The sequence below is a fragment of the Aristolochia californica genome, unplaced genomic scaffold, assembly GCF_029961685.1.
Source record: "Aristolochia californica isolate CCGP_79_NKW_82.1479 unplaced genomic scaffold, dmAriCali1.0.hap1 SCAF_10, whole genome shotgun sequence".
Taxonomy (NCBI): Eukaryota; Viridiplantae; Streptophyta; class Magnoliopsida; order Piperales; family Aristolochiaceae; genus Aristolochia; species Aristolochia californica.
In genome coordinates this window covers 23,927,078-23,937,849 of record NW_027181771.1, presented here as the reverse complement: position 1 = coordinate 23,937,849, position 10,772 = coordinate 23,927,078, and the positions used below count along the sequence as shown (strand labels likewise).

At 35.6% G+C, this 10,772-nt stretch overlaps 1 pseudogene; it reads left to right on the top strand.

Annotated features, from left to right (window-relative positions):
- The first annotated feature begins 4,225 nt into the window (after positions 1-4,225).
- LOC137942957 (uncharacterized) lies at positions 4,226-8,681 on the top strand (annotated as a pseudogene).
- The last annotated feature ends 2,091 nt before the right edge of the window (positions 8,682-10,772 follow it).

Genomic DNA, 10,772 nt, shown 5'->3' with positions numbered 1-10,772 from the left:
TATAGCTCTATGTTCTCGAGAAAGGAGACAATATAGCTCCATGTTGAGAACTAGACAATATATAGTTTCATGTTCCCCATATCTCCTACTGTCTACAAAATGTAGTGGAATCAATCCTAGTATTTTGCATAAGTATGATGGTACTAATAGGAAGTAAACAATCACTCTCAATAGTTGTGCCAATAAGAATTTTATTTTCAAGAGAATTTTTTTGTGAAGGTTCTATGGCCAATTTTGAGTTATAAGTCTTTGTACCTTGTTTCAATATGAAGATTTTTCAAAATCTATTATTACATTAACACACAGAAGTTACAATTTTCCTCATCTTTTCAAACTTATGCATTAGCTTGCATTATTTTGCGTTGATTTGTCTGACTAATGATTTTTAAACTTATCCTTTTCTTTTTCTCACTAGGAGATGGTTTCACTTAAATATATGTTTTACAAAACTTTCCCTTATCCATTGGCATGAGGAGCTTTTCTTGTAGACCATTTACTAGCTTTGAACTATTAAATATGTCATAATAGATTTCATTTTACAAGAATCCTTATTTGATATAGACCTCTTTCACATAATAGAATAGTAAGTTGTAAGCTTCTTATTTATTTTAATGAACTAAAATGCCAAAATACTTTTATTAACAATCATAATGAAGAAATTTTATATGAAAATTTTCAAATTGTTTCTAATTCTTATATATTAAATGTTACAAGGAAAGGATCATTGAATACCATTTATTTATTTTTAAAGGGCCTTAAAGTTTCATTAAAGTGTCATTATTGCATAAATATGTTTATCTTACCTTTTAAAAATAAAATAAAAATACAACTAAAATCTAAATTTTTAATTTTAATGCCAATATAAGATTTTAAAAACATGTTTCCTTCTCTCTTTATAAATATGAGGAATTCATACAAACCAGATATAAAGGTGATGGCATATGTCACTCTTCTAGGCCACATGGATTTATCTTAGTTCATATCTATTAACTAGACATAAGTTTAAGGAACAATTCAACTATATTGATAGTTATAACCTCCCTTTTATCAAGTTGAAATCCAAGTATTGTCATAAACACCATAGATAGTTAAGAACATTTCTTAAGCATTCGAAAGAATGCTTTGGTTTCTATGCTTTTAGGCATGTGACAAAGATAACTTTAGACCTTCTCACATTGTAAGAGAAGTTACAAAGTTATTTGTGGCTTATGTATTACCTTGGTTCCACAAATAAATAATAATTCATCATGATGATTATGCTATTTATAAGATACAAATTTTCAGCCAAAGTTCACCTTCAATATCTTTTAGCCAAATTTTGTGATACCTCGTCCCTACCACTTTTATAATTTTCAGAAAATGTAATCGTGATCATGATTTCCTCAAATCAACAACACCAATGGGCTTGCAAGATGATGGTTCCAGGTACAAATGATAGACTAAAAACAATAAACATCATTTCGTAATATACTGAGCCATTTTTTTATGTGAATGAGTTACCTAAGTTTGTTACTCTATCTTGCAGGCAAGAACATCCAAATGAAGAAGACCTTATGAGCCAACTTATCAAAGTTGCAACATTTCAACGAGAAAAGATAAAACTTATAGAAAAACACTTTCAAAGAATGAAGGAACTGCAAAGGAAGCAATATGAAGAAGAATTGGAATCCGAGATTCAACATAATGAACATCTAGATGAACTCATGGCCAAGTTCAAATGAAATGTTCTTTAATCAGTTGCACATTCTAGTAGTTCTTAAAGGTGAGTCATGCAACTTGCAACTTTTGCTATGGTTGTCATGAAGTGCTTGCACCTTCTAGTAGTTCTAAAAGTTGACTCATGCTTTCAACTTTTGACAAGGTTATAACAAAGTACTTACCCTAGGGTCATGTTATGTTAATAAGATTGTTGTTAAGATCATTTAACATTCTAAATAGAATTTCAAGAATTTAGCATAAGCGAATGGTTTATTAAATAAAGAGTTTTCTTTCTCATTTTGAGTCCATTTAACCATGAAATTTCTATGAAATAAAAGAAAAACTCTTAGAAAAGGATAAAATGTATGTAAAAATAATTTCCTATGAGTTTTATGGTCTACATATGCAATTTTTATAAAGAATTCACCATACTACCTAATACTTTTACTTAAAAAATATGAAGTATTAAATTAACCTCTATTTCTTCATTATGGAGATCTAACAAATCATAAGTACTCTCTATATCATACACCTAAAAAGAATCTCAATATTGCTCACACATTTGTTGGTGGTTGATTTTGAACAAGAGTCTAATTGTTAAGCCTTTGTTTTCTTCCATGTCTTGGCAGGTGAGGTCTTATCTAATATAGCATGTTAATAATGAGTGTACTAATGAATTTGTATTATCTTAAGTATAATTTTCATAATATCAAGGGAGTGGGTTGGCTAATGGCCTAGGCTCTTCAAGGCAAAGGAGTCTCTAGCAGCTTAATTTAACATAGGTCGTGATGTTCAGGGATGGGGTAGAAGAGAATGTTACACCCTTGCTTTCTCTCCCCAACCTTGGACAATTTTATCTCCTTTAGGTGGTGTATTCATAGGCCTACTATAGAATTTGTGTTGCCTCAAGTACATGTTCTCATAAATCTCCTTTGTGGTTGACTCGCTTTTCACCATTAAGGGAGTTGGCAAGCTTGTGGCCTTGACTCCTCAAGCCACGTATAGGCACTAAATGGTGGTCTTTGCTATCTTTGTGGTTGTATCCTAGAATGAGATTCAATATAGTCTATAGAATATAAATAAAGTTAAAAAGCAAGAGAGATGACACTTAAAGGGCTACTAATATTAATCTATTGGTGTGATATGGAAGTCGAACAATACTTTATCTATATGTGTATCAATTTTGTCAATAGATGCCAGATGAAGAGCCCCACAATTTCAAATGGACAGGAATAGGGACAAAGGAGTTATTGTTATATTTTGACTTTTTTATTGTATTTGTACTATATAATATCAAAATTATTTTCTAGGCTCTCTAAATTTCATTAAATCATAAATTTACTTATTAGAGGTAAAGTATCCATATATATCATCAATCGATAATAATTAATTTATATTTTTACATTAGCGTGAGACAAGGGATGAGCATGGGTAGAGGAAATAAATTGTTGGGTTTCAGGTCGAGGATGGGGCATGGATTAGAAACCTAGGTAGAGACGAGATGGGGATGGGTTGGAGATATGGTGATGGAGCGGAACAAGGCGATAAATGGGGTTTCGAGACGGGGTTTGGTTAGGAGTCGAGGTTTCGGGGATGGGATTTTTTCACGTTTTTTTTTTTTGGGGTCATGTTTTGGGTTCATGGTTTGGGTTTAAAAAAACTAGACCTTGACTTAACCCGTGCCCACCCCTACATGAGGCCTAGAAAACTAGTGAAGTTACCCCATTACTATTCTCAACCCTAAATATTGTTGAAATAAAACCATATTAACATACCTTGTAATCTTCAACCACCATTTATACTCTACAATGGAGTGACGAAAATCTATGCCAAAAGTTATGCTTTCTAACTCATCCTTAGACTTTTTTGGTCTTATCAACTTACAATCTTCTACCAAGTTATGATTGGTATGTGCAAATCTAGTACTAACAGTAGATTATAAAGGGTTCTACATTTATATTAATTTTATGCAAGTGGAAAGACTTCCATGGTAAAAAATTGAGCATACTATTATTGTTGCCATGCATATATAGCTTATAACAAGCATCCAAACCAAATTATTAACTCCTATTATTCCACAATCAGATCCAGAGCCTTCCGTTCCTGCAGCTGTAGTTCACAGATAAGTAAGGACAATTCGTCCTCCACAGTGTTTCTCACCTACTTTGAATTATATTTTGTTGACATAAGGTGAAGAACTGCAGAGTTACGAAGAAATCTTGAAAGATGAATATTCTAGCAAGTGGGAGCTGGGCATGAAGGATGAGATGGATTCCCTGTTAGGGGATCAGACATGGGAGTTGACAAAACTTCCACAAGGGAAGAACCGTATTGATATGTTGACAAAGAGTGTTACTCTTGAGAAACTGAAGTTGTGCGCAACTTCAGTTGGTCTTCTAGTTTGATGACAGGGGCAGTGAGTTACAGAGGTGGAGGATATCATGTTTGAGGAAGAGGGTGATACAGTTGGTGTACCAGTCTCCAAGTGGGAGAATTGTTGAGGACTGTGGATCCTAGTCCACTGCACATGACTCTGTTGCCGAAACAGAGATGGTGTGCGAACAGAGTCCCTCGACAAGAAGACTTCGTCTATGTTGCCAAAACAAAGACGTTGCACGTTGAAAGTCTCTCGGGAGAAAATTGCGACTCTGTTGGCGAAATAAAAACCCTCAGGGTTTCCAAACAGGGTCAGGGCGAAAAAACAGAGAGCGACAGAGGAGCTCTCAGAAAAATAGAGAGGGGTTTTTTGAGAGACCTTCAGGCAACGCCGTGGTCAAGAGAAAGAGTGCTCAGAGGCTCGATGCCACTGTCGTCACCGCTGCCGGAGCTGCAGTACGACGCCGCTGCCGGTGTTGTACGGGCGGGACTTCGACTCTATTTCTAAAACATAAACAGAGTCTCTCAACATAAAGAGAGACTCAAGAAGAACGACGACATTGTCATCGCTGTTGTCGTTGCTGTTACCAATGCTGCTATTCAACACTGCTGTCGAAAGAACAGAGTCTGGGACTTATCGGAAGAAAGAGGTTTACGGAACTCCCTCGGGATTTCGTATCGGTGCCTGTGTGTATGCCAGGAAGACGAAGTGGGGAGAAGTTTCGGTCTCGCTTAAACCCGTTGAGACGAAATAGAGAGAAGACTCTCTTGGGTTGTATTTCTGGTGTGAGAAACATATTGTATTGTGATTCTTCAATTTATCTATAAAATCTTCTACATCTCCCGTGGATGTAGGTAATTTGCAGAACCATGTAAAATATTGTGTCGTGCATGATTACTTGTTACTTGTCTTGTTGTCATCGACGATTTTTCCCTAACAGTCTTCGGGCTCGCTAACCTCCATTAAAACAATATTAGAGTTGTAGGTCGATCCCCAAGATGTAAGAATAGAGCAAGATCCGACAAGAAAGATGGAAAATGTGGACAAAAGGAAGATGGTATGATCCGGCAATGCTACAAGGCAGAAGAGAGCAAGTCCTAACTCAGTTATATATAAACCGAAGAGGCCACCTATTCTAGTCTGATTTGGAATCCTTGTTTCCTTAGAGTTTCCTTTTACGTAATACTTGCTAAACATGGAGCTCTACTTTCCTTCCTTGATATTTCGCTAACTGGAGATTTCACCGTTGATAGTTTTTAAGTCATGATGTAGTACTAGCGCCAGTATATTGAATTTTGTCATCTATAGATGCACCTTGTTGTGCAATGGAGAAAAAGTAAAAGGATCGATTGAAAGAAGTTTAGAATTATGCAATTGAAACACAAATCTCAATAACTAAAATTATATTTTAATCTTCAACAATTAAAAGAAGAAGTTCATTAAATATTACTTTGAATTGTTGTAGCTTTAAATTTTTTATGTAATTATTAGATAGATTAATTAAATATTACTTTATAGGTGGGGTACCATTGCACAAAAAAAAAAATTTCTCACAAAAATTATAGAAAATGAATTGATCAAAATTTGAATTTTTAGTGGTTTTAAGAATTTTTCACTCAATATGCCCTACATGAAGGTTGTTGTTGTCCAATCTAATTACACCCAATTACCAACTCATGTAATAAGAAGTATTTTGTGGAAAATTATTGTTATTATTATTATATTTCAAGGAATTGTACCCGAATATTGGATTTAAAATTTTAATTTACCTAAATAATGACTTTCTAAACTTATTTCCCAAATTATCTGATTTCAACCTTTGGAATCCTCATACAATCCGTCAACTTCCCACATTAGTAAAGCTTGTTCATATAGCACCATCCTTTAAAACCTAAATTTCCTCCTTTCCCCATTTTAGTTTTATTTTGATTTTTTGAGTTTTCTCTATCATAAATAGAGAAACAATGTACTCATTATACAATCAATTAATTGTTTTCTCTCTTAATATTTTAAGAATCAATTCCTATGCCTAAAATTTTTAATGACTCAAATAAAACAAATAGCAAATAAAACATAGTATAAAAATAAGATATCCAATTATAACTTCATAACATGAACTAAAAGCATGGTTCTCCTCATTTGTGCTAATGTAACTCATGACATTACCAGAGGATTCTTAAAGAACAACAAATTGAAAAACAAAAAACGTGTCAGTACTTTATAAACTTGAGTCTAATAAGTTAATCTTTTGAAAAAGAAAAAGAACATGAGATGAAGAGAAAATATGAAAGAGTCATATATGACCAACCCAAAGAAATTGTTATAACTTTGCTAATTAAAAAGTCATATATGTTAGTGCTTTGTCATAGAAGAAGTTGATCATCAAAGAGCTGATATGGAGAGTGACAATGGGTATAACCAAGAGAGATTGCCAAGTAGTTTATGAATAGGATTGTTGAAAATCAATAAACATGGGGATTAGGCGATTCTTGAAGACGTAGGCAATATACTACTATCTCACTTTGAAGCAAAGTAGTCACTACAAAAAAAATCATAATTTGTTGTATTTTTTGTGATCTCTGGTTTGCTTTGATAATGAGGGGGCGAGGGACATTATACGTGCATAGAGAATCCATATTTTTGGCGTGAAAAAGGTTGGTCGGTTAGGCATTTGGGTGGTCGCCTGGGAATACGGCGTGTGCTCTTACGTGGTGACTTGTGAGTGGGCATGGAAACCAAAAACTGGAAAACAACTGGCTCTCACTCTCCTACTTCAACGCTCCTATCACAGTTTCCCAAAATTTCTTCTCGATTTTGCATAGTTGCCATGGTGAGATCTAAACTCGAGATGAAGTTCATCGGCGATGAAAGGGCTCGCTGTAAGGTTTTCAAGAACCAAGTCGAAGGGGTGAAGAAGAAGTGCCATCGATTGTCTCTACTCTACGGCATTGACGTCTTCTTCTTGTGTTCTCCTCCCGAAAGCGAGAAAAAATTCTCTCCTCATTCCTGGCCTCCAAATAAGCCTGAAGTTCTTCGCATCCTCACAAAGTACAGTAATCGAAGCAATGAAGAAATACGTAAGCATCCAACCACTTTAAGCGCCAACTCATCGAAAGAATATCTGCAGAATTTGTCTTACAAAATTTCTGGCAAATGGGTAGAAGCGAAACAGAGATTGGAATTTCCCAAGGGAATGGGACTGGTGTGCGAATGAGCATCAGACAGAAAAATTGAGACGCAAACCACAGTTGATCACTCGCATAATCTGTGGCTTGTCTGTGAGATGGAATCTCAGGGAAGCAACAACGCTTATCTTCCAATTTCTTACATCAATCCGTTTCAGCAGTCTCAGACGGGGCTTGGTCTTCCTTCCGATCAATTGTTTTGGGGTAAGACTCAGAGTTCCTCCAGCACAGATCTGAGATTCAAATTTTATCGAACGGTAACATGAATGGGTTCGGGTTCAATGGGAGAGCAGGGGTTATCCCCAAATTTTGCACACATAGGATAGGTTTTATAGAAATTTTGTGAAGTAAAGGTTTTATAGAAGAATTCTAAGTTCTATAAGTAAAGCATATTGGTTCATAATGTATTTTTTACTCTTCAAGTATTTTATTTGTTCCGATTCGCTTCTCATTGTTTTCTCTAGAAAAGGTGATTTCTATCGTGACTTTCTTGGAAATCTTCTTTCACGTAGCTTGCTAATCGGATGGAACCCGACACTGCCCTTTCCTCCAAAAACCCGAGACCCCCTCCTAAGAGTTTGTTTCTTCAGAAATCAAGTCCCTGATTCGATTCTTAACAATCCTTCCCTCAATACTGCAGTTTCCCTGCTCCCCTCAAATTATAACTTCAAAATTCATAAATCAATATGGCGAATTGTATCTTCCAGCGCCAAAAGTGTCGCCCTTCAATTCCCCGAAGGTCTCCTCATGTACTCACTTGATCTTTCCGACATTTTTGAAACCTTTGATTCTGGGTGACGTCACGTATGGGGCATGCTGCTGTGTGGATGATTTTTCTGGATCTTTTGATCCATTACGGGCATAGCTGTTTAGTCCCAATAGATTACACCAAAATCCCTGATTTATATGTTTTCGTTGAAATAAAAATAGATGTAGACCATATCATTAATACAATTAAAGTATTTTTTTGTGACAAAAATATTGCAGTGGCAGGGACCATCCAATTCTCAGCAGTTGTGAGAGCAGTTAAATCTACTTTAGCTGACTTTGGTATTGATATCATTGTTCCACAGTTTAAACCTACAATTAGGGCATTTCGATATGATCCATATCTCAAAGTTTTTTCTTGGAAGAATATGATCTCAATGGGATGAAACAAGCTGAGGGGTAGTGCATCTCCTACAATTCTTATTAGTGTTGTAGTTGATGCTGTTGTATTTGTTACAGATGGTAGATTCCATCTAGAGGCATTTATGATAGCAAACCCCCATATTAGGGCATTTCGATATGATCCATATCTCAAAGTTTTCTTCTTGGAAGAATATGATCTCAATGGGATGAAACAAGCTCAGAAAAAAGAAATAATGAATGCAAGAAAAGTTAACTCCTGGGGTATTGTGCAAGGGACACTTGAGCGATAGTCCATATATACCTCATGCTTCCAAACCCTGCTGGGCAACTTGTTCCCTATATTGACCTGCTCAACCAAGAGATCGAGCATTTTGTTGTCCTTTTTGAAGATCCACATGTCATAATATCGAGCAATTTGTGGTCTTCTTACGACCATTTATAATCTAAATCCGAGATGGTCCTCATCAAACCACAAAAAATAAAATACTATGTGGTGGATATTTATAACACCTGAATCGCCTCTCCACATTGCAAAGCCATTCTATAGCACTTCAATAATTTTCAATAATATTCTAAAACATTTCAAAATTAACCAAACTATTTCCATTGTAGATACACTAAACACTGTAAAAACACACATATCAAGTCCAAATTCACCGAACATCTCTCGTAGAGCCCCATATGATTTCGCAGTCACTACAAACTGTACCTCGTCAGTGATGGGGGTCGGGTTTCGTCGGCTAAAGGACACCTGTGTAGGTGACTCAACATTGTTTGAACTGGACTCAACACCCCAAGCCCTAAACCCTATTAACCTTAAACCCTAATTCTTGAACCAGAACCTAAACCCTAAACCCTAACCATAAAACCCCTAAAAGCCAAAAAACCCAAAAACTGAAAAACTGAGAACCCTAAAAATATAAAAAATAAAAACTAAACCCAAAAATACAAAAAACCCTAAACCTAAACCATAAAATTCCAAGCACCAAACCCTAAATACACTAAGCCCTAACCCTAATCCAGAAATTAAACCATATGAAGACAAAATTGAATCATAAATCCCAACCCTAAATCCCACAATTAAGAAACAATTAATACACATTACGCACAAAAATTAAAATTAAATCAAATATAACACTAAAATAATAAAAAGTCTAGGTTTAGGCATACCTTCTTAAATTTGGGAAAAACCGTAGTCGAAGGGTGAAATCGAAGTCGAATCGAAGTAGAATTGAAGAAATCGACGCCGAAATGTCAAAAATCAAAGAAAATCGAAATTGAAATGGGGGAAATCAAACGAAATCAAAAGGTATTTTGGGCGAAGAGAGAATTGCTATAGGAACAAGGGAGTGGGAGGCCGAGAAGACATTCGCAACGAGAGGGAGAAGGGAGAAGGGAGACAGAGGACGAAAGGAGGAAAAAAATTTTAGAGGAAGAAGAGACGAGAGAAGAATTAGACCGAGAGAGGGAATAGTGCAGAAAAGAGACTGAAAAGAAAAAATTTGATGAGGGTTTGAGGTATCCCGCCCGCTTCATCCAGATGATTCTCAATGTACTACAGAATTCGGATTCCTGAAATTAAATTGTAGAGATGATTTTTGGGTTCTTCTGATTCATCAACATGAATCATGTGCTGGTGCTCCACTAACGATGTCAGGAGATGAACCAAGTAATGCGGCTGAAGTTCATCTCCTGTGTGAGTTGACTAACCCCTCTTATTAGAACTGAAGTCAATTACTTTGTATGTTGTTTTCCTACAGTGAGCACAAAGGTGATCTGAAATCTGTCAGCATTAGCATCATTAACTAAAATTGAAACTGAGCTGATGGGTTAGTTCATTGGAGAAAGAGAATAGAAACTGATTCTTATTACATTAACTGAAATTGCAAAAGTGTTTTAGCTTTCCTATCTTACTCTAAATTTTTTCTTTCTACCACATTTATCAAAACGCCAAATTTTATTGACCGTAGCCGTTTGTGTTACCCTCTCCATCCTACCAATCCCTTTCCTGACTTCCTTCTTCCCTTGTGTTCTGTCGGTGTTTTCCACATTCTTTCCATAAAATAAAATAAAAAATTCAAATCTTAAGAAAAATTCAAGACATAAAAAATTAAAAAGGAGAGCTATGTCATTGGATTAAAGAAATAAAACATTCTCCGACCGTGTCAAAACTTAACCGCACTACATTAATAATGGAAAACAAAACAAAATCGTAGTTTTTTCCCTCTTCACTTCTACCCGAACATTTCGAACCGTTAAAAAAGAAAACAAACTATATATACAAATATGTTTTGCTGCCCCTACCAATGAGAGCACGGAACACTGGCGCACACAACATCGGTCTCTATTCTATTCCCTCGTGCCGCTCTCGGCTGTTAACA